This window comes from Procambarus clarkii, chromosome 22 (assembly GCF_040958095.1).
Source record: "Procambarus clarkii isolate CNS0578487 chromosome 22, FALCON_Pclarkii_2.0, whole genome shotgun sequence".
NCBI classification, from domain to species: domain Eukaryota; kingdom Metazoa; phylum Arthropoda; class Malacostraca; order Decapoda; family Cambaridae; genus Procambarus; species Procambarus clarkii.
Window position 1 is genome coordinate 40,951,803 of NC_091171.1, and position 23,197 is coordinate 40,974,999.

Here is a 23,197-nt window from a genome sequence, read left to right on the forward strand (position 1 = left end):
ATTGTTACCAGTCAAATGTAATACAAATAATGGGCATTTTTCATATTATATATAAAATTTTCATTTCAATTTCAATTTTTTTCATATTATATATGTTTTCTTATGTTCTCTGAAGACTATTTATTTCTTCAATTTATGGTGATGTTATTTTGACGACAGAATCTTAGAGTTTATTGGTCATGGTCCTGCCACTACAATTTACGACTCCTATGTGTAGTCCTATTATATACTATACAGTCAAATACAATTGTGTGCGTGTATTACGCGGTGTATCACAACACGGAATAGATTTGTGGCCATGTTGCCCTCCACAGTTACTGCAAGTACCCGGAGAGGCTCATTAATCCCATGTAGAGTGGCATTCTCAGTTCCTTGGTGTAGGCTAAGCCGTCAGTGGCAATGGTTGAGAGTTTAAAGACTTGGGAGCCACTGATGATGGTTAGACATCCAGTAGTTAAGACCCCTGGGAGGTTAGACTCCCTGGGGGCTACAATGATTGGGCTAGAGGCTAGTCTTCCCCCCGGGGCTACAATGATTGGGCTAGAGGATAGTCTTCCCCCCGGGGCTACAATGATTGGGCGAGAGGCTAGTCTTCCCCCCGGGGCTACAATGATTGGGCGAGAGGCTAGTCTCCCCGGTTATCTTGAGGTTATCGTGAGATGATTTCGGGGCTTTTTTTTTTTAGTGTCCCCGCGGCCCGGTCCTCGACCAGGCCTCCACCCCAGGAAGCAGCCCGTGACAGCTGACTAACACCCAGGTACCTATTTTACTGCTAGGTAACAGGGGCATAGGGTGAAAGAAAATCTGCCCATTGTTTCTCGCCGGCGCCTGGGATCGAACCCAGGACCACAGGATCACAAGTCCAGCGTGCTGTCCGCTCGGCCGACCGGCTCCCAGTCATTGTCCCGGGGCTACAAGGACTGGGGTGAGACGCTGTACCCGGAGGTGGACGGGTACAGCGAAGATGAAGAGAGGTGAGGCATCTTCACACAGGCCACATGCAAGTCCCAGTGTTGGGCTGACAAGGGGAGTATCCACAGACAACCACACTAGGCTGCCACAGACGACCACACTAGGCTGCCACAGACGACCACACTAGGCTGGCACAGACGACCACACTAGGCTGCCACAGTCGACCACACTAGGCTGCCACAGACAACCACACTAGGCTGCCACAGACAACCACACTAGGCTGCCACAGACGACCACACTAGGCTGCCACAGACGACCACACTAGGCTGCCACAGACGACCACACTAGGCTGCCACAGACGACCACACTAGGCTGCCACAGACGACCACACTAGGCTGCCACAGACGACCACACTAGGCTGCCACAGACGACCACACTAGGCTGCCACAGACAACCACACTAGGCTGCCACAGACAACCACACTAGGCTACCACAGACAACCACACTAGGCTGCCACAGACGACCACACTAGGCTACCACAGACGACCACACTAGGCTGCCACAGACGACCACACTAGGCTGCCACAGACGACCACACTAGGCTGCCACAGACGACCACATTAGGCTGCCACAGACGACCACACTAGGCTGCCACAGACGACCACACTAGGCTGCCACACACAACCACACTAGGCTACCACAGACGACCACATTAGGCTGCCACAGACGACCACACTAGGCTGCCACAGACGACCACACTAGGCTACCACACTCAACCACACTAGGCTGCCACAGTCGACCACACTAGGCTGCCACACACAACCACACTAGGCTGCCACAGACGACCACACTAGGCTGCCACACACGACCACACTAGGCTGCCACAGACGACCACACTAGGCTGCCACAGATGACCACACTAGGCTGCCACAGTCGACCACACTAGGCTGCCACACACAACCACACTAGGCTGCCACAGACGACCACACTAGGCTGCCACAGACGACCACACTAGGCTGCCACAGACGACCACACTAGGCTGCCACACACAACCACACTAGGCTGCCACAGACGGCCACACTAGGCTGCCACAGACGACCACACTAGGCTGCCACACACAACCACACTAGGCTGCCACACACAACCACACTAGGCTGCTACAGATGACCACACTAGGCTGCCACAGACGACCACACTAGGCTGCCACAGACGACCACACTAGGCTACCACACACAACCACACTAGGCTGCCACACACGACCACACTAGGCTGCCACACACGACCACACTAGGCTGCCACAGATGACCACACTAGGCTGCCACAGTCGACCACACTAGGCTGCCACACACAACCACACTAGGCTGCCACAGACGACCACACTAGGCTGCCACAGACGACCACACTAGGCTGCCACACACAACCACACTAGGCTACCACACTAGGCTGCCACACACAACCACACTAGGCTGCCACAGACGACCACACTAGGCTGCCACAGACGACCACACTAGGCTGCCACACACAACCACACTAGGCTGCCACACACAACCACACTAGGCTGCCACAGACGACCACACTAGGCTGCCACACACAACCACACTAGGCTGCCACAGACGACCACACTAGGCTGCCACAGACGACCACACTAGGCTGCCACAGACGACCACACTAGGCTGCCACAGTCGACCACACTAGGCTGCCACAGACGACCACACTAGGCTGCCACAGACGACCACACTAGGCTGCCACAGACGACCACACTAGGCTGCCACAGACGACCACACTAGGCTGCCACAGACGACCACACTAGGCTGCCACAGACGACCACACTAGGCTGCCACAGACGACCACACTAGGCTGCCACAGACGACCACACTAGGCTGCCACAGACGACCACACTAGGCTGCCACAGACGACCACACTAGGCTGCCACAGTCGACCACACTAGGCTGCCACAGTCGACCACACTAGGCTGTCACAGACGACCACACTAGGCTGCCACAGTCGACCACACTAGGCTGCCACTAAAGAGGATAAATCTTATTTTGATTTCATGTTACCAGATCACAATTTATTTTTACACGCGAGCAAACCCTCAACCCAAAACGACGATATTACACGTACCTTGTACGATAGTTAATGGCATCTTCTCTTTATCAAATCACCACAGTAGCCAGGAGATTCTATAATAAATCTTGCACTTGTGTATCTACCATTTGCGTCCTGTAGTACACACTTATCGTAACAATTACTTGAGGCGCCGTTGAGATATTACGCAAAGTATACCATAAAATCAAAGAAGCATATTTAGGTTCGAACGGCAACCTGCCACACGGCCTAGCGAGGCTTACAATGGCATCCAGCGCTCTGTAAACCTTTACACCACAGCCCACGGGATGGGTATGAGGTGCATAATAAAGAAAGAAATTGAATTGCACATTGAGTGTTGACAAGTACGCGGTACAACACCCGTTACCTCGATGATATATCGTCAGCAAACGAAGTTCTGAAAACCGCCTCCAAACACAAGGGAGAACATTGCAATATGGCAATGTAAGTGTTCAAAGTTGGCAAGATATTAGCAGAAACTTCCTACAGAACATATCGGGAAAACTGTTCCAGAAGGAATTGAACACCAAGAAGGAACAAACTTGGGGCGTGTCCCAACACTATACAATTTTCAAACAAAATAAATTAATGGAGAAATAATGTCTGTTGCCGAACCCGCCGGCGCTGACCAATTTAATATTATATTCTTGATTTGCTTCAGTGAACTCTGACATCTGTGGTGGCTCAGGTATGCTGGGGGGGGGGGGGGGGGGTGAGGTATGTTGGTGGTGAAGGGTGAGGTATGTTGGTGAAGGGTGAGGTATGTTGGTGGTGAAGGGTGAGGTATGTTGGTGGTGAAGGGTGAGGTATGTTGGGGTGGTGAAGGGTGAGGTATGTTGGTGGTGAAGGGTGAGGTATGTTGGGGGGGGGGGTCAAGGGTGAGGTATGCTGGGGGGGGGTGAGGTATGTTGGTGGTGAAGGGTGAGGTATGTTGGGGGGGGTCAAGGGTGAGGTATGCTGGGGGGGTGAGGTATGTTGGTAGTGAAGGGTGAGGTATGTTGGTGGTGAAGGGTGAGGTATGTTGGGGTGGTGAAGGGTGATGTATGTTGGTGGTGAAGGGTGAGGTATGTTGGTGGTGAAGAGTGAGGTATGTTGGGGTGGTGAAGGGTGAGGTATGTTGGTGGTGAAGGGTGAGGTATGTTGGGGGGGGGTCAAGGGTGAGGTATGCTGGGGGGGTGAGGTATGTTGGTGGTGAAGGGTGAGGTATGTTGGGGTGGTGAAGGGTGATGTATGTTGGTGGTGAAGGGTGAGGTATGTTGGTGGTGAAGAGTGAGGTATGTTGGGGTGGTGAAGGGTGAGGTATGTTGGTGGTGAAGGGTGAGGTATGTTGGTGGTGAAGGGTGAGGTAAGTTGGGGTGGTGAAGGGTGAGGTATGTTGGTGGTGAAGGGTGACGTATGTTGGTGGTGAAGGGTGAGGTATGTTGGGGTGGTGAAGGGTGAGGTATGTTGGGGTGGTGAAGGGTGAGGTACGTTGGGGTGGTGAAGGGTGAGGTATGTTGGTGGTGAAGAGTGAGGTATGTTGGTGTTGAAGGGTGAGGTATGTTGGGGTGGTGAAGGGTGAGGTATGTTGGTGGTGAAGGGTGAGGTACGTTGGGGTGGTGAAGGGTGAGGTATGTTGGTGGTGAAGAGTGAGGTATGTTGGTGGTGAAGGGTGAGGTATGTTGGGGTGGTGAAGGGTGAGGTATGTTGGTGGTGAAGGGTGAGGTATGTTGGTGGTGAAGGGTGAGGTATGTTGGTGTTGAAGGGTGAGGTATGTTGGGGTGGTGAAGGGTGAGGTATGTTGGTGGTGAAGGGTGAGGTATGTTGGTGTTGAAGGGTGAGGTATGTTGGGGTGGTGAAGGGTGAGGTATGTTGGTGGTGAAGGGTGAGGTATGTTGGTGGTGAAGAGTGAGGTATGTTGGTAGTGAAGGGCGAGGTATGTTGGTGGTGAAGGGCGAGGTATGTTGGTGGTGAAGAGTGAGGTATGCTGGGGGTATATTGGTGAAGGGTGAGGTATGCTGGTGGTGAAGGGTGAGGTATGCTGGTGGTGAAGGGTGAGGTATGTTGGTGGTGAAGGGTGAGGTAAGTTGGTGGTGAAGGGTGAGGTATGTTGGTGGTGAAGGGTGAGGTATGCTGCTGTTGAAGGGTGAGGTATGCTGGGGGGTGAAGGGTGAGGTATGCTGGGGGTGAAGGGTGAGGTATGCTGGGGGGTGAAGGGTGAGGTATGTTGGTGGTGAAGGGTGAGGTATGTTGGTGGTGAAGGGTGAGGTATGTTGGTGGTGAAGGGTGAGGTATGATGGTGGTGAAGGGTGAGGTATGTTGGTGGTGAAGGGTGAGGTATGATGGTGGTGAAGGGTGAGGTATGCTGCTGTTGAAGGGTGAGGTATGTTGGTGGTGAAGGGTGAGGTATGTTGGTGGTGAAGGGTGAGGTATGTTGGTGGTGAAGGGTGAGGTATGTTGGTGGTGAAGGGTGAGGTATGTTGGTGGTGAAGGGTGAGGTATGATGGTGGTGAAGGGTGAGGTATGCTGCTGTTGAAGGGTGAGGTATGCTGCTGTTGAAGGGTGAGGTGGCCCAGGTATGCTGCTGTTGAAGGGTGAGGTGGCCCAGGTATGCTGGTGGTGAAGGGTGAGGTGGCCCAGGTATGCTGGTGGTGAAGGGTGAGGTGGCCCAGGTATGCTGGTGGTGAAGGGTGAGGTGGCCCAGGTATGCTGCTGTTGAAGGGTGAGGTGGACCAGGTAGGCTGGTGGTGAAGGGTGAGGTGGCCCAGGTATGCTGGTGGTGAAGGGTGAGGTGGCCCAGGTATGCTGGTGGTGAAGGGTGAGGTGGCCCAGGTATGCTGCTGTTGAAGGGTGAGGTGGCCCAGGTAGGCTGGTGGTGAAGGGTGAGGTGGCCCAGGTATGCTGGTGGTGAAGGGTGAGGTGGCCCAGGTATGCTGGCGGTGAAGGGTGAGGTGGCCCAGGTATGCTGGTGGTGAAGGGTGAGGTGGCCCAGGTATGCTGGTGGTGAAGGGTGAGGTGGCCCAGGTATGCTGCTGTTGAAGGGTGAGGTGGCCCAGGTAGGCTGGTGGTGAAGGGTGAGGTGGACCAGGTATGCTGGTGGTGGTGGTGGTGGGGGAGGGGATGGCAGGAGCGAGGGCCGGCAGCATATATGAAGGGCAGCAGAGCGCGCGGGGCTCAGTCTCCCATCACCTCGCCTTGGCTGCCATTCCCAGGTAAGACCACGCTCAGCCTCTACATCTCGCGGCCTGCACGCCTCCACACACCTGTATACACACACCTGGTCTCTTCCCACCACATATGTGTCTTCCACTAGCGTTTCCAGCTCTACACGTGACTGCCACCACCAGTTGCGACAGGTGCTTCCAGTCCCATATATGACTGGCACTTATGACCACACACACACACCTGTTCCCAGCTCCACACGTGACTCTCACCAGTGATCACACACATGCAAAATATCCGTCAAGAACAGGGCAATATGCATTCATCAAGTACGAGCCAGATATATATCTGAAAGCCATGTGTTGACCACGGACAGGTATGGACAAGATGCAATTAGCGAACGAGGCAAGTGTGTAGCCACGAGGCAGATGTGTAGCCACGAGGCAGGTGTGTAGCCACGAGGCAGGTGTGAAGCCACGAGGCAGATGTGCAGCCACGAGGCAGGTGTGTAGCCACGAGGCAGATGTGTAGCCACGAGGCAGGTGTGTAGCCACGAGGCAGATGTGTAGCCACGAGGCAGGTGTGAAGCCACGAGGCAGGTGAGTAGCCACGAGGCAGATTTGTAGCCACGAGGCAGATGTGTAGCCACGAGGCAGGTGTGTAGCCACGAGGCAGATGTATGTAGCCACGAGGCAGGTGTGTAGCGACGAGGCAGGTGTGAAGCCATGAGGCAGGTGTGTAGCCACGAGGCAGGTGTGTAGCCACGAGGCAGGTGTGCAGCCACGAGGCAGGTGTGTAGCCACGAAGCAGGTGTGAAGCCACGAGGCAGGTGTGTAGCCACGAGGCAGGTGTGTAGCCACGAGATAGGTGTGTAGCCACGAGGCAGGTGTGAAGCCACGAGGCAGGTGTGTAGCCACGAAGCAGGTGTGAAGCCACGAGGCAGGTGTGTAGCCACGAGATAGGTGTGTAGCCACGAAGCAGGTGTGTAGCCACGAGGCAGGTGTGTAGCCACGAGGCAGGTGTGTAGCGACGAGGCAGGTGTGAAGCCACGAGGCAGGTGTGTAGCCACGAGGCAGGTGTGAAGCCACGAGGCAGGTGTGAAGCCGCGAGGCAGGTGTGGAGCCACGAGGCAGGTGTGAAGCCGCGAGGCAGGTGTGCAGCCACGAGGCAGGTGTATACAACAGTGACACCATGGGTGAACCATTACAACAGTGACACCATGAGTGAGCCATTACAACAGTGACACCATGGGTGAACCATTACAACAGTGACACCATGAGTGAGCCATTACAACAGTGACACCATGGGTGAACCAACCATTACAACAGTGACACCATGGGTGAACCATTACAACAGTGACACCATGAGTGAGCCATTACAACAGTGACACCATGGGTGAACCAACCATTACAACAGTGACACCATGGGTGAACCATTACAACAGTGACACCATGAGTGAGCCATTACAACAGTGACACCATGGGTGAACCATTACAACAGTGACACCATGAGTGAACCATTACAACAGTGACACCATGAGTGAGCCATTACAACAGTGACACCATGAGTGAACCAACCATTACAACAGTGACACCATGGGTGAACCATCACAACAGTGACACCATGAGTGAACCATTACAACAGTGACACCATGGGTGAACCATTACAACAGTGACACCATGAGTGAGCCATTACAACAGTGACACCATGGGTGAACCATTACAACAGTGACACCATGGGTGAACCATTACAACAGTGACACCATGGGTGAACCATTACAACAGTGACACCATGAGTGAGCCATTACAACAGTGACACCATGGGTGAACCATTACAACAGTGACACCATGGGTGAACCATTACAACAGTGACACCATGAGTGAACCATTACAACAGTGACACCATGGGTGAACCATTACAACAGTGCCACCATGGGTGAACCATTACAACAGTGACACCATGGGTGAACCATTACAACAGTGACACCATGGGTGAACCATTACAACAGTGACACCACGGGTGAACCATTACAACAGTGACACCATGGGTGAACCATTACAACAGTGACACCATGGGTGAACCATTACAACAGTGACACCATGGGTGAACCATTACAACAGTGACACCATGAGTGAGCCATTACAACAGTGACACCATGGGTGAACCATCACAACAGTGACACCATGAGTGAACCATCACAACAGTGACACCATGAGTGAACCATTACAACAGTGACACCATGGGTGAACCATCACAACAGTGACACCATGGGTGAACCATCACAACAGTGACACCATGAGTGAACCATTACAACAGTGACACCATGAGTGAACCATTACAACAGTGACACCATGGGTGAACCATTACAACAGTGACACCATGAGTGAACCATTACAACAGTGACACCATGGGTGAACCATTACAACAGTGACACCATGAGTGAGCCATTACAACAGTGACACCATGGGTGAACCATTACAACAGTGACACCATGGGTGAACCATCACAACAGTGACACCATGGGTGAACCATTACAACAGTGACACCATGGGTGAACCATTACAACAGTGACACCATGGGTGAAACATTACAACAGTGACACCATGGGTGAACCATTACAACAGTGACACCATGAGTGAACCATTACAACAGTGACACCATGGGTGAACCATTACAACAGTGACACCATGAGTGAGCCATTACAACAGTGACACCATGAGTGAACCATTACAACAGTGACACCATGGGTGAACCATTACAACAGTGACACCATGAGTGAACCATTACAACAGTGACACCATGAGTGAACCATTACAACAGTGACACCATGGGTGAACCAACCATTACAACAGTGACACCATGGGTGAACCAACCATTACAACAGTGACACCATGGGTGAACCAACCATTACAACAGTGACACCATGGGTGAACCATTACAACAGTGCCACCATGGGTGAACCATTACAACAGTGACACCATGGGTGAACCATTACAACAGTGACACCATGGGTGAACCATTACAACAGTGACACCATGGGTGAACCATTACAACAGTGACACCATGGGTGAACCATTACAACAGTGACACCATGGGTGAACCATTACAACAGTGACACCATGGGTGAACCATCACAACAGTGACACCATGGGTGAACCATCACAACAGTGACACCATGGGTGAACCAACCATCACAACAGTGACACCATGAGTGAACCATTACAACAGTGACACCATGAGTGAACCATTACAACAGTGACACCATGGGTGAACCATTACAACAGTGACACCATGGGTGAACCATTACAACAGTGACACCATGAGTGAACCAACCATTACAACAGTGATACCATGAGTGAACCATCACAACAGTGACACCATGAGTGAACCATCACAACAGTGACACCATGAGTGAGCCATTACAACAGTGACACCATGAGTGAACCATCACAACAGTGACACCATGAGTGAACCATTACAACAGTGACACCATGAGTGAACCATTACAACAGTGACACCATGAGTGAACCATTACAACAGTGACACCATGGGTGAACCATTACAACAGTGACACCATGAGTGAACCATCACAACAGTGACACCATGGGTGAACCAACCTTCACAACAGTGACACCATGGGTGAACCAACCTTCACAACAGTGACACCATGAGTGAACCATCACAACAGTGACACCATGAGTGAACCATTACAACAGTGACACCATGAGTGAACCATCACAACAGTGACACCATGAGTGAACCATTACAACAGTGACACCATGAGTGAACCATTACAACAGTGACACCATGAGTGAACCATTACAACAGTGACACCATGAGTGAACCATTACAACAGTGACACCATGGGTGAACCATTACAACAGTGACACCATGGGTGAACCAACCATTACAACAGTGACACCATGGGTGAACCAACCTTCACAACAGTGACACCATGGGTGAACCAACCTTCACAACAGTGACACCATGAGTAAACCATCACAACAGTGACACCATGAGTGAACCATCACAACAGTGACACCATGAGTGAACCATTACAACAGTGACACCATGGGTGAACCATCACAACAGTGACACCATGAGTGAACCAACCTTCACAACAGTGACACCATGAGTGAACCATCACAACAGTGACACCATGAGTGAACCATCACAACAGTGACACCATGAGTGAACCATTACAACAGTGACACCATGGGTGAACCATCACAACAGTGACACCATGAGTGAACCATTACAACAGTGACACCATGAGTGAACCATTACAACAGTGACACCATGAGTGAACCATTACAACAGTGACACCATGGGTGAACCATTACAACAGTGACACCATGGGTGAACCATTACAACAGTGACACCATGGGTGAACCATTACAACAGTGACACCATGAGTGAACCATTACAACAGTGACACCATGGGTGAACCATCACAACAGTGACACCATGGGTGAACCATCACAACAGTGACACCATGAGTGAACCATTACAACAGTGACACCATGAGTGAACCATTACAACAGTGACACCATGGGTGAACCATTACAACAGTGACACCATGGGTGAACCATTACAACAGTGACACCATGGGTGAACCAACCATTACAACAGTGACACCATGAGTGAACCATTACAACAGTGACACCATGAGTGAACCATTACAACAGTGACACCATGGGTGAACCATCACAACAGTGACACCATGAGCGAACCATTACAACAGTGACACCATGAGTGAACCATTACAACAGTGACACCATGGGTGAACCATTACAACAGTGACACCATGGGTGAACCATTACAACAGTGACACCATGGGTGAACCAACCATTACAACAGTGACACCATGAGTGAACCATTACAACAGTGACACCATGAGTGAACCATTACAACAGTGACACCATGGGTGAACCAACCATTACAACAGTGACACCATGGGTGAACCATTACAACAGTGACACCATGAGTGAGCCATTACAACAGTGACACCATGGGTGAACCATTACAACAGTGACACCATGGGTGAACCATTACAACAGTGACACCATGAGTGAACCATTACAACAGTGACACCATGAGTGAACCATCACAACAGTGACACCATGGGTGAACCATTACAACAGTGACACCATGGGTGAACCATTACAACAGTGACACCATGGGTGAACCATTACAACAGTGACACCATGGGTGAACCATTACAACAGTGACACCATGGGTGAACCATCACAACAGTGACACCATGGGTGAACCATCACAACAGTGACACCATGGGTGAACCAACCATCACAACAGTGACACCATGAGTGAACCATTACAACAGTGACACCATGAGTGAACCATTACAACAGTGACACCATGGGTGAACCATTACAACAGTGACACCATGGGTGAACCATTACAACAGTGACACCATGAGTGAACCAACCATTACAACAGTGACACCATGAGTGAACCATCACAACAGTGACACCATGAGTGAACCATCACAACAGTGACACCATGAGTGAGCCATTACAACAGTGACACCATGAGTGAACCATCACAACAGTGACACCATGAGTGAACCATTACAACAGTGACACCATGAGTGAACCATTACAACAGTGACACCATGAGTGAACCATTACAACAGTGACACCATGGGTGAACCATTACAACAGTGACACCATGAGTGAACCATCACAACAGTGACACCATGGGTGAACCAACCTTCACAACAGTGACACCATGGGTGAACCAACCTTCACAACAGTGACACCATGAGTGAACCATCACAACAGTGACACCATGAGTGAACCATTACAACAGTGACACCATGAGTGAACCATCACAACAGTGACACCATGAGTGAACCATTACAACAGTGACACCATGAGTGAACCATTACAACAGTGACACCATGAGTGAACCATTACAACAGTGACACCATGAGTGAACCATTACAACAGTGACACCATGGGTGAACCATTACAACAGTGACACCATGGGTGAACCAACCATTACAACAGTGACACCATGGGTGAACCAACCTTCACAACAGTGACACCATGGGTGAACCAACCTTCACAACAGTGACACCATGAGTAAACCATCACAACAGTGACACCATGAGTGAACCATCACAACAGTGACACCATGAGTGAACCATTACAACAGTGACACCATGGGTGAACCATCACAACAGTGACACCATGAGTGAACCAACCTTCACAACAGTGACACCATGAGTGAACCATCACAACAGTGACACCATGAGTGAACCATCACAACAGTGACACCATGAGTGAACCATTACAACAGTGACACCATGGGTGAACCATCACAACAGTGACACCATGAGTGAACCATTACAACAGTGACACCATGAGTGAACCATTACAACAGTGACACCATGAGTGAACCATTACAACAGTGACACCATGGGTGAACCATTACAACAGTGACACCATGGGTGAACCATTACAACAGTGACACCATGGGTGAACCATTACAACAGTGACACCATGAGTGAACCATTACAACAGTGACACCATGGGTGAACCATCACAACAGTGACACCATGGGTGAACCATCACAACAGTGACACCATGAGTGAACCATTACAACAGTGACACCATGAGTGAACCATTACAACAGTGACACCATGGGTGAACCATTACAACAGTGACACCATGGGTGAACCATTACAACAGTGACACCATGGGTGAACCAACCATTACAACAGTGACACCATGAGTGAACCATTACAACAGTGACACCATGAGTGAACCATTACAACAGTGACACCATGGGTGAACCATCACAACAGTGACACCATGAGCGAACCATTACAACAGTGACACCATGAGTGAACCATTACAACAGTGACACCATGGGTGAACCATTACAACAGTGACACCATGGGTGAACCATTACAACAGTGACACCATGGGTGAACCAACCATTACAACAGTGACACCATGAGTGAACCATTACAACAGTGACACCATGAGTGAACCATTACAACAGTGACACCATGGGTGAACCATTACAACAGTGACACCATGGGTGAACCAACCATTACAACAGTGACACCATGGGTGAACCATTACAACAGTGACACCATGAGTGAGCCATTACAACAGTGACACCATGGGTGAACCATTACAACAGTGACACCATGGGTGAACCATTACAACAGTGACACCATGAGTGAACCATTACAACAGTGACACCATGAGTGAACCATCACAACAGTGACACCATGGGTGAACCATTACAACAGTGACACCATGGGTGAACCATTACAACAGTGACACCATGGGTGAACCATCACAACAGTGACACCATGGGTGAACCATCACAACAGTGACACCATGAGTGAACCATTACAACAGTGACACCATGGGTGAACCATTACAACAGTGCCACCATGGGTGAACCATTACAACAGTGACACCATGAGTGAGCCATTACAACAGTGACACCATGGATGAACCATTACAACAGTGACACCATGGGTGAACCATTACAACAGTGACACCATGGGTGAACCATTACAACAGTGACACCATGAGTGTACCATTACAACAGTGACACCATGGGTGAACCATTACAACAGTGACACCATGGGTGAACCATTACAACAGTGACACCATGGGTGAACCATTACAACAGTGACACCATGGGTGAACCAACCATTACAACAGTGACACCATGGGTGAACCATTACAACAGTGACACCATGGGTGAACCATCACAACAGTGACACCATGAGTGAACCATTACAACAGTGACACCATGGGTGAACCATTACAACAGTGCCACCATGAGTGAACCATTACAACAGTGACACCATGGGTGAACCATTACAACAGTGACACCATGAGTGAACCATTACAACAGTGACACCATGGGTGAACCATCACAACAGTGCCACCATGAGTGAACCATCACAACAGTGACACCATGAGTGAACCATTACAACAGTGACACCATGAGTGAACCATTACAACAGTGACACCATGGGTGAACCAACCATTACAACAGTGACACCATGGGTGAACCATTACAACAGTGACACCATGGGTGAACCATTACAACAGTGACACCATGGGTGAACCAACCATTACAACAGTGACACCATGGGTGAACCATTACAACAGTGACACCATGGGTGAACCATTACAACAGTGACACCATGAGTGAACCATTACAACAGTGACACCATGAGTGAACCATCACAACAGTGACACCATGAGTGAACCATTACAACAGTGACACCATGGGTGAACCATCACAACAGTGACACCATGAGTGAACCATTACAACAGTGACACCATGAGTGAACCATTACAACAGTGACCCCACGGGTGAACCATTACAACAGTGACCCCACGGGTGAACCAACCTTCACAACAGTGACACCATGGGTGAACCATCACAACAGTGCCACCATGAGTGAACCATCACAACAGTGCCACCATGAGTGAACCAACCTTTACTCTGTCAGTGGCAAGTGACGTATTGCACTCAACTCACTTGGACTCATCAGCACTGTACATATCTTTATCATGAGCTGTTCAGTGCCAGGTGAGCCATCACTACCATGACCTGCTCAGTGCCACAGTTACAGGGGAGGATGGGAGAGGGCCAGGAGGAGCGTGGGAGAGGGCCAGGGGGAGCGTGGGAGGGCCAGGGGAAGCGTGGGAGGGCCAGGGGGAGCGTAGGAGAGGGCCAGGGGGAGCGTGTGAGGGCCAGGGGAAGCGTGGGAGGGCCAGGGGGAGCGTGGGAGAGGGCCAGGGGGAGCGTGGGAGGACCAGGGGAAGCGTGGGAGGGCCAGGGGGAGCGTAGGAGAGGGCCAGGGGGAGCGTGGGAGGACCAGGGGAAGCGTGGGAGGGCCAGGGGGAGCGTGGGAGAGGGCCAGGGGGAGCGTGTGAGGGCCAGGGGAAGCGTGGGAGGGCCAGGGGGAGCGTGGGAGGGCCAGGGGGAGCGTGGGAGAGGGCCAGGGGGAGCGTGGGAGGGCCAGGGGAAGCGTGGGAGGGCCAGGGGGAGCGTAGGAGAGGGCCAGGGGGAGCGTGGGAGGGCCAGGGGAAGCGTGGGAGGGCCAGGGGAGCGTGGGAGAGGGCCAGGGGGAGCGTGTGAGGGCCAGGGGAAGCGTGGGAGGGCCAGGGGGAGCGTGGGAGAGGGCCAGGGGGAGCATGGGAGAGGGCCAGGGGGAGCGCGGGAGGGCCAGGGGGAGAGTGGGAGAGGGCCAGGGGGAGCGTGGGAGGGCCAGGGGGAGAGTGGGAGAGGGCCAGGGGGAGCATGGGAGAGGGCCAGGGGGAGGATGGGAGAGGGCAGGGGGAGCATGGGAGAGGGCCAGGGGGAGCATGGGAGGGCCAGGGGGAGCATGGGAGCGTGGGAGAGTGCCTGGGAAGGGTAGGATATAAGTGAGCGTGACCACACATACATTACTTGGCCCTTTCCAGTGTCTGACACTTAACACTGTCTCAATTATCGTCTTGTACACTGTCGTCTTGTACACTGGCGTCTTGTACACTGTCGTCTTGTACACTGTCGTCTTGTACACTGTCGTCTTGTACACTGTCGTCTTGTACACTGGCGTCTTGTACACTGTCGTCTTGTACACTGGCGTCTTGTACACTGGCGTCTTGTACACTGTCGTCTTGTACACTGTCGTCTTGTACACTGGCGTCTTGTACACTGTCGTCTTGTACACTGGCGTCTTGTACACTGGCGTCTTGTACACTGGCGTCTTGTACACTGTCGTCTTGTACACTGTCGTCTTGTACACTGGCGTCTTGTACACTGTCGTCTTGTACACTGTCGTCTTGTACACTGGCGTCTTGTACACTGTCGTCTTGTACACTGGCGTCTTGTACACTGGCGTCTTGTACACTGGCGTCTTGTACACTGGCGTCTTGTACACTGTCGTCTTGTACACTGTCGTCTTGTACACTGGCGTCTTGTACACTGGCGTCTTGTACACTGGCGTCTTGTACACTGCCGTCTTGTACACTGGCGTCTTGTACACTGTCGTCTTGTACACTGGCGTCTTGTACACTGGCGTCTTGTACACTGGCGTCTTATACACTGTCGTCTTGTACACTGGCGTCTTGTACACTGGCGTCTTGTACACTGTCGTCTTGTACACTGGCGTCTTGTACACTGGCGTCTTGTACACTGGCGTCTTGTACACTGTCGTCTTGTACACTGTCGTCTTGTACACTGTCGTCTTGTACACTGGCGTCTTGTACACTGGCGTCTTGTACACTGTCGTCTTGTACACTGGCGTCTTGTACACTGTCGTCTTGTACACTGGCGTCTTGTACGCTGTCGTCTTGTACACTGTCGTCTTGTACACTGGCGTCTTGTACACTGTCGTCTTGTACACTGTCGTCTTGTACACTGTCGTCTTGTACACTGTCGTAAAGATGTACAGTGACCACAACACAGCAGTTGCAACATCAGGATCTGCGGGTTGGTACAAGAATTCAACCAACCACGAACCACTTAGTTTGCAGAAAGGGAACAGTAGAACAACAGAAGTACACTTACATCGCATCAGGCTTGGATACCCATGTGCATGGGAAATAGGCTTACCGGTTCCGGAAGATGAGAGGAAATGTCAGCACTGTGGAGAAATGCCCGACAGACCACTGGAACATTATCTAACACAGTGCACAGTTACAAACCCATTAAGATTTCAACTTTGATGCAGAAGTTGTTAAACACATGGGACAAAATCTTACTGAAGCGACCATACGAGTCATCAATACTCATACTCCTCCCAAGTAAAACAGAAACAAGGGCCAGGCCAGAGGCTTAGGGCTCGCGTAGGAATATCCATGAAACGAAAACTATGAAATTAGTGATTCTCACGAGGGAACACCCTCCTCCATCCCCCCTCACATTCCCCGGAGGACAGGTTGGGATGGTAGCCTAGCATAATGGGCGCCAGGACAAATTTGTTCAGTTTGTTTCAGAATGTTTACCTAGAGCGCTCGAGCAGGAGGCCTGCAGCCTACAACATTAGCAGCAGCAGCAGCAGCAGGAGCAGCAGCAGCAGCAGGAGCAGCAGCAGCAGCAGGAGCAGCAGCAGCAGCAGGAGCAGCAGCAGCAGCAGGAGCAGCAGCAGCAGCAGGAGCAGCAGCAGCAGCAGCAGGAGCAGCAGCAGGAGCAGCAGCAGCAGCAGCAGGAGCAGCAGCAGCAGCAGGAGCAGCAGCAGCAGCAGCAGCTGCTGCCGCGACGACCCATCTCGCCAGGATGATGAGTCGTCATTCATAAGACAGAGAGGGGTAATTACTAACACAACACTGTACTGAGGGCACTACTCACGCCTGCTGCACGGTCACTCAACATGGTGAGAATGAGGACAGTGGGGCGCTGTCAGTCATAATTAAGAAAGAGAAGTTTGAAGTTCCTTGAACCAGACTTCACAAACTAGTAGAGTGATGTTGTGCTCCGAGCACGCCACTGTCTCAGGATATATATATATGGCCGCCATAAGCAGAAACATAAACCCATTAATATCATAAATATTTTAGATGTTTGCTATTAATAAAATGATAATTTTAAGTGATGTATTGTTTGACGCCAAGAGACAAATTAGATTAAGAAAGGAGTGACAGTTGTATAAATAATTAAATGTGCTGTCAAAAGGAATTAAATCACACGCAGAACCAAATTGAAACTACACCACCACACTTGGACAGAAGGGAAGGGAAGGAAAGAAATATCAAGGGAAAGCGCCAAGCCATTACGACTATATAGCACTTGGAAGGGGTCAGGATAAGGGTTGGGGATAGAACGGTGGGAAAGGGAATGGTGCCCAACCTCTTGGACGGTCGGGGATTGAACACCGACCTGCATGAAGCGAGACCGTCGCTCTACCGTCCAGCCCAAGTGGTTGGACAGAAGGGAAGGGAGGCAAATCTAGGCAGGGGAAAATTTATTACATCAAGGTGTAGTAATGTTGGAACCGCAGGTGATGAACGTTAATGAACTCAACTTTATATCATGGCTTAGTAGGCTAAGAAAAGATGGAAAGAAATGTGCAGAAGACTAACATAAAGTACCACAAGGGCGTACCACAAGGGCGTGCCACAAGGGCGTACCACAAGGGCGTGCCACAAGGGCGTACCACAAGGGCGTGCCACAAGGGCGTGCCACAAGGGCGTACCACAAGGGCGTGCCACAAGATAAGGGAATTTCAGAAAAGAACTCCACGGGCGAGATAACCGATATGACAAACTAGACGATAAAATCAATTCAAGAAATTATTAATAATTCGAAAACAAGGCATACGAGCTCAAGCTCGATCCCCCCAAGCATACTAACGTGACTACATCCAGGTGAGTAGTGTCAGGTTGGTCACACCTGGAGTGGGTTGTGGGAGTAGTTCAACTCCCCCCCCCCCCCCAAGACCCCCCCCTACCCCCCCGTCACTAACCCTGGCATCCTCTTATACTTTTTAGTAATAGCGAGATTGACACCCCTTGAAGCCGTAATTTTAGACTTTTAGACTGCATTTTAGACTCCATTTATGTAGACGAGGAACCGTAAGACAACACCCGATCTGCCAGAGTCCATCTCAGACACCCTACTATGACACCGCACGTCTCTCAACCTCAACTATAAGAATGTGTCTGTCTGTCTGTCTGTCTGTCTGTCTGTCTGTCTGTCTTTCCAAGGTCTTGGGACTAGTCTGGTCCAACTTTGCAGGGGTGAATGGTCTGCGGTATGGAACGGACATAGGCTAGTTGGGCGGGTTACCAGAATTCAAGAAGGAACAGCATGCCAGGGGTCACATTCTGACCCGCCCAAGATAATTTGTGGCTCTGCCTCCCGGCTACACCTAAATAAATAATTTAAAAATACACAAATTTAAAAAAACTAATTTTGTGTAGTAATATACGCCATTATTCACTGATCTTGACAAAATAAACAAAATTTCCTGCTATTCATACTTGAGCCATAGTAGGATAAAACAGCCGACCCTCCAACTGCTACAAAGACGTCCTCAAGTCACGACCACTTCTTAGAGCAAACAGGGTAGATATTATATATCTTTTATGTGCTTCACACCTTTAGGCTCCTTGACGTATAGCCTAAATAAACGTGGGTAATAATATTTCACTCACTTTGTGCCCTAGGAGCCTCGTACCTCTGGGCCCATTATATATATATATATATATATATATATATATATATATATATATATATATATATATATATATATATATATATATATATATGTGTGTGTGTGTGTGTGTGTGTGTGTGTGTGTGTGTGTGTGTGTGTGTGTGTGTGAGAAAGCTGCATGAACGCACAAGCCATATATCACTAAGAACTCTTTGACCCGGCCAGGATTCGAACCCATGCCGTCCAGGATCACCCCTAAACGTACACAGTACCGTGACCACCGCACCAATGATCGTCTATAAGGATTGGTCAGTCTTGGACGGCATGGGTTCGAATCCTGGCCGGGTCAAAGAGTTCTTAGTGATATATATATATATATATATATATATATATATATATATATATATATATATATATATATATATATATATAATTTTATAATTATTTTACTTAATGCCAAAATATCAATATAATTTAATAATGCCATAGCTCAGTAGGTGACGTGGGTGTCACTTGGTCAGTAAGGTTAAGGTCAGCACTGGATGGGTGACCGTGTGCGCAGCCTCGCCTCCACTAAAGGGAGGACTGTGATAAGCTTAACGTGCTTCCCCTGCATCAAAGGGCAGACAGATAAAATGAAAACAGAACAGTCAGATCAAAGCTGTTCATCACCATAACCCAACACAGTGGAGCAGCGCCGCGGGAATGACAGGGTGGAGGTCCAACGTGGGTAGTGGGGGTATGGGGTGGGGGGAGGGGGTATGGGGTGGGGGGAGGGGGTATGGGGGTGGGCGTTAGGGGGGAGGGGGAAGGAGGGTGGGGGGGAGACAGGGAAGGGGGTTAGGTGGCAATAAAGAGACATTGTCATCAACCCTTTCAAATGTGATTTTAATGAAGTCTGAAATACTGGTCGTGTTGTCCATAGACTTTTTTAACAATTTCGGTTCTTCATTATATAATTTTTGAGACTGAAAAAAAAGGGGAAGGCAGGGGAGGGGGGGGGGAAGGAGAAGGGTTGAGAGAGGTGATAAAGAGAGGGGGGGGGGTTAGGAAGGTGGAGAAGGGGGGGGGGGATAAAGAGATGTTGTCCCTGGCCTAGGACAAGACTTGACTTGTGTGTCAGGGGGGGGGGCCCTGATGGCTGAGTGGACAGCGCTCGGAATTCGTAGTCTTAAGGTTCCGGGTTCGATCCCCGGCGGAGGAAACAAATGGGCAGAGTTTCTTTGCGCCTGTTCACCTAGCAGTAAACAGGTACCTGGGAGTTAGACAGCAGCTTCGGGCTGCTTCCTGGGGATGTGTAACAAAAAGAGGCTTGGTCGAAAACCGGGCCGCGGGGACGTTAAGCCCCGAAATCATCTCAAGATAACCTCAAGAAGAAGAAGATAACTTGGTCCAAGAGTGTGTTGCTTGGAGCGTCTCGTGTGAGTGTGGTGGAGTGTGGTGGAGTGTGGTGGCCGCTCTTGTTATAGTGACCATATGTGACGGGACAGTGTTGATCACACCACACGCTGGGGGTCAGTCACAGACTCCTGCCATTATCAGTGATAAAACTGGACGTTGGCAGCCCTCTTACACCCAATCACTTGAAGTGGTTGGTAGAGCGACGGCCCATGAATCTTGCCACTTGAATCAAGTGGTTCATGAATCAACCACTTGATCCCCGCGATGGTGTAAGTGGTTGGGCACCATTCCTTCCCTCCGTCCAACCCCAGGACCTTGTCCTCATCTCCCAAGTGCTATATACAGCTTGGCGCGTTCTCCAGATAATTATCTTGCCTTACCTTTGGAGATGTAAACCATTTATAAGTGATATGTACAGTAGCTGAGCCGGTCGGCCGAGCGGACAGCACGCTGGACTTGTGATCCTGTGGTCCTGGGTTCGATCCCAGGCGCCGGCGAGAAACAATGGGCAGAGTTTCTTTCACCCTATGCCCCTGTTACCTAGCAGTAAAATAGGTACCTGGGTGTTAGTCAGCTGTCATGGGCTGCTTCCTGGGGGTGGAGGCCTGGTCGAGGACCGGGCCGCGGGGACACTAAAAGCCCCGAAATCATCTCAAGATAACCTCAAGGAAGATAGTCAATAAACGTTTCTTAATATCTTAAAAACACAATCGAACTGGGCTGAGAGAGATGGCAGGAAGTGTAACAGAAATCCAATGAGATGTCTGGTGTCATAAGCGCTCTTAAGAGCCACAGTGTAAACACCACAATGTTCACTACTCTTCAACCTCCTGCCAGAAAAATATAAGAAATGTCGCCGGGACAGTGGATAAGCTTTCAAGAGGAAAGTTAACGTTTCTGCTGGAGTTATCGGATCAACCAGGCTATGATGGCTTTGTGGGCCTTCGGGGTAGGAAGACATACAGCCCTCACAGAGCAGACAATCTCCTGGGAAGCTTGGTCCCACGACGCAAAGTGGCATAAGTGTAACTTCCTAAATTGTTCACAGGTACTCATCTAATTGTGCTTGCGGGGGTTGAGCTCTGGCTCTTTGGTCCCGCCTTTCAAACTGTCAATCAAGAGGTAGTCCTTCCTCCGTGCTTGCTTCCCATCTCCCACCTTACCTTGTATTCGCCTTACCTTGTGGTTACCTTACGATGATTCCGGGGCTTGCCGTCCCCGCGGCCCGGTCCTCGAGCAGGCTTCCTCGTTGCTGGACTGGTCAACCAGGCTGGTGGACGCGGCTGCTCGCAGCCTGACGTACGAGTCACAGCCTGGTTGATCAGGTATCCTTTGGAGGTGCTTATTCAGTTCTGTCTTGAACACTGTGAGGGGTCGGCCAGTTATGCCCCTTATGTGTAGTGGAAGCGTGTTGAACAGTCTCGGGCCTCTGATGTTGATAGTTCTCTCTTGAACACTGTGAGGGGTCGGCCAGTTATGTCCCTTATGTGTAGTGGAAGCGTGTTGAACAGTCTCGGGCCTCTGATGTTGATAGTTCTCTCTTGAACACTGTGAGGGGTCGGCCAGTTATGTCCCTTATGTGTAGTGGAAGCGTGTTGAACAGTCTCGGGCCTCTGATGTTGATAGTTCTCTCTTGAACACTGTGAGGGGTCGGCCAGTTATGCCCCTTATGTGTAGTGGAAGCGTGTTGAACAGTCTCGGGCCTCTGATGTTGATAGTTCTCTCTCAGAGTACCTGTTGCACCTCTGCTTTTCAACGGGGGTATTCTGCACATCCTGCTATGCCTCCAGGTATCATGTGATGTTATTTCTGTGTGCAGGTTTGGGATCAGCCCCTCTAGTACCTCACATACACATTCACCCCCCCCCACACACACACACACACGGGGGCGTGTTCGGGGACCTGTAGCTGAGTGGACAGCGCTTGGGACTCGTAATCCTAGGATCCGGGTTCGATCTCCGGGGATGGCGGAAAACAAATGGACAGAGTTTCTTTCACCCTGATACCCCTGTTACCTAGTAGTAAATAGGTACATTGGAGTTAGATGTTGTGGGCTGCTTCCTGGGGGAGGGGGGGGGGTGAGTGGAAAAAAAAGTTGACTGTTGAGAGGCGGGCCGAAAGAGCAGAGCTCAACCCCCGCAAGCACAAGTAGGTGAATACACACATCCCCCTACACACACACACATTGGAGGGCCTCGCGGCTGAGTAGACAGCGCTCTGGGGTCGTAGTCCTAAGGGACCGGGTTCGATCCCCGGCAGAGGCAGAAACAAATGGGCAGAGTTTCTTTCACCCTACCTTGTTCACCTAGCAGTAAATAGGTACCTGGGACTTAGACAGCTGCCACGGGCTGCTTCCTGTGGATGTGTGTGTGTGTGTGTGTGTGTGTGTGTGTGTGTGTGTGTGTGTGTGTGTGTGTGTGTGTGTGTGTGTGTGTGTGTGTGTGTGTGAGAGAGAGAAATATATGTAGTAGACATAATAGAGGAA

The 23,197-nt window shown here is 50.6% G+C and overlaps 2 protein-coding genes across 2 annotated transcripts in view; one reads left to right on the forward strand and one right to left on the reverse strand.

Moving 5' to 3' along the window:
* The window catches only part of Plod (procollagen lysyl hydroxylase), a 310,319-nt gene that overhangs the window by 18,427 nt on the left and 268,695 nt on the right, over nt 1-23,197 (reverse strand). The gene's annotated exons all lie outside the window — the stretch shown is intronic.
* The window catches only part of LOC123760203 (immunoglobulin domain-containing protein oig-4), a 103,797-nt gene continuing 86,772 nt past the window's right edge, over nt 6,173-23,197 (forward strand). Inside the window, exon 1 of the mRNA XM_045745714.2 lies at nt 6,173-6,212. The gene's annotated coding sequence lies outside the window, so the exon portion shown is untranslated. The remainder of the gene's footprint in view (nt 6,213-23,197) is intronic.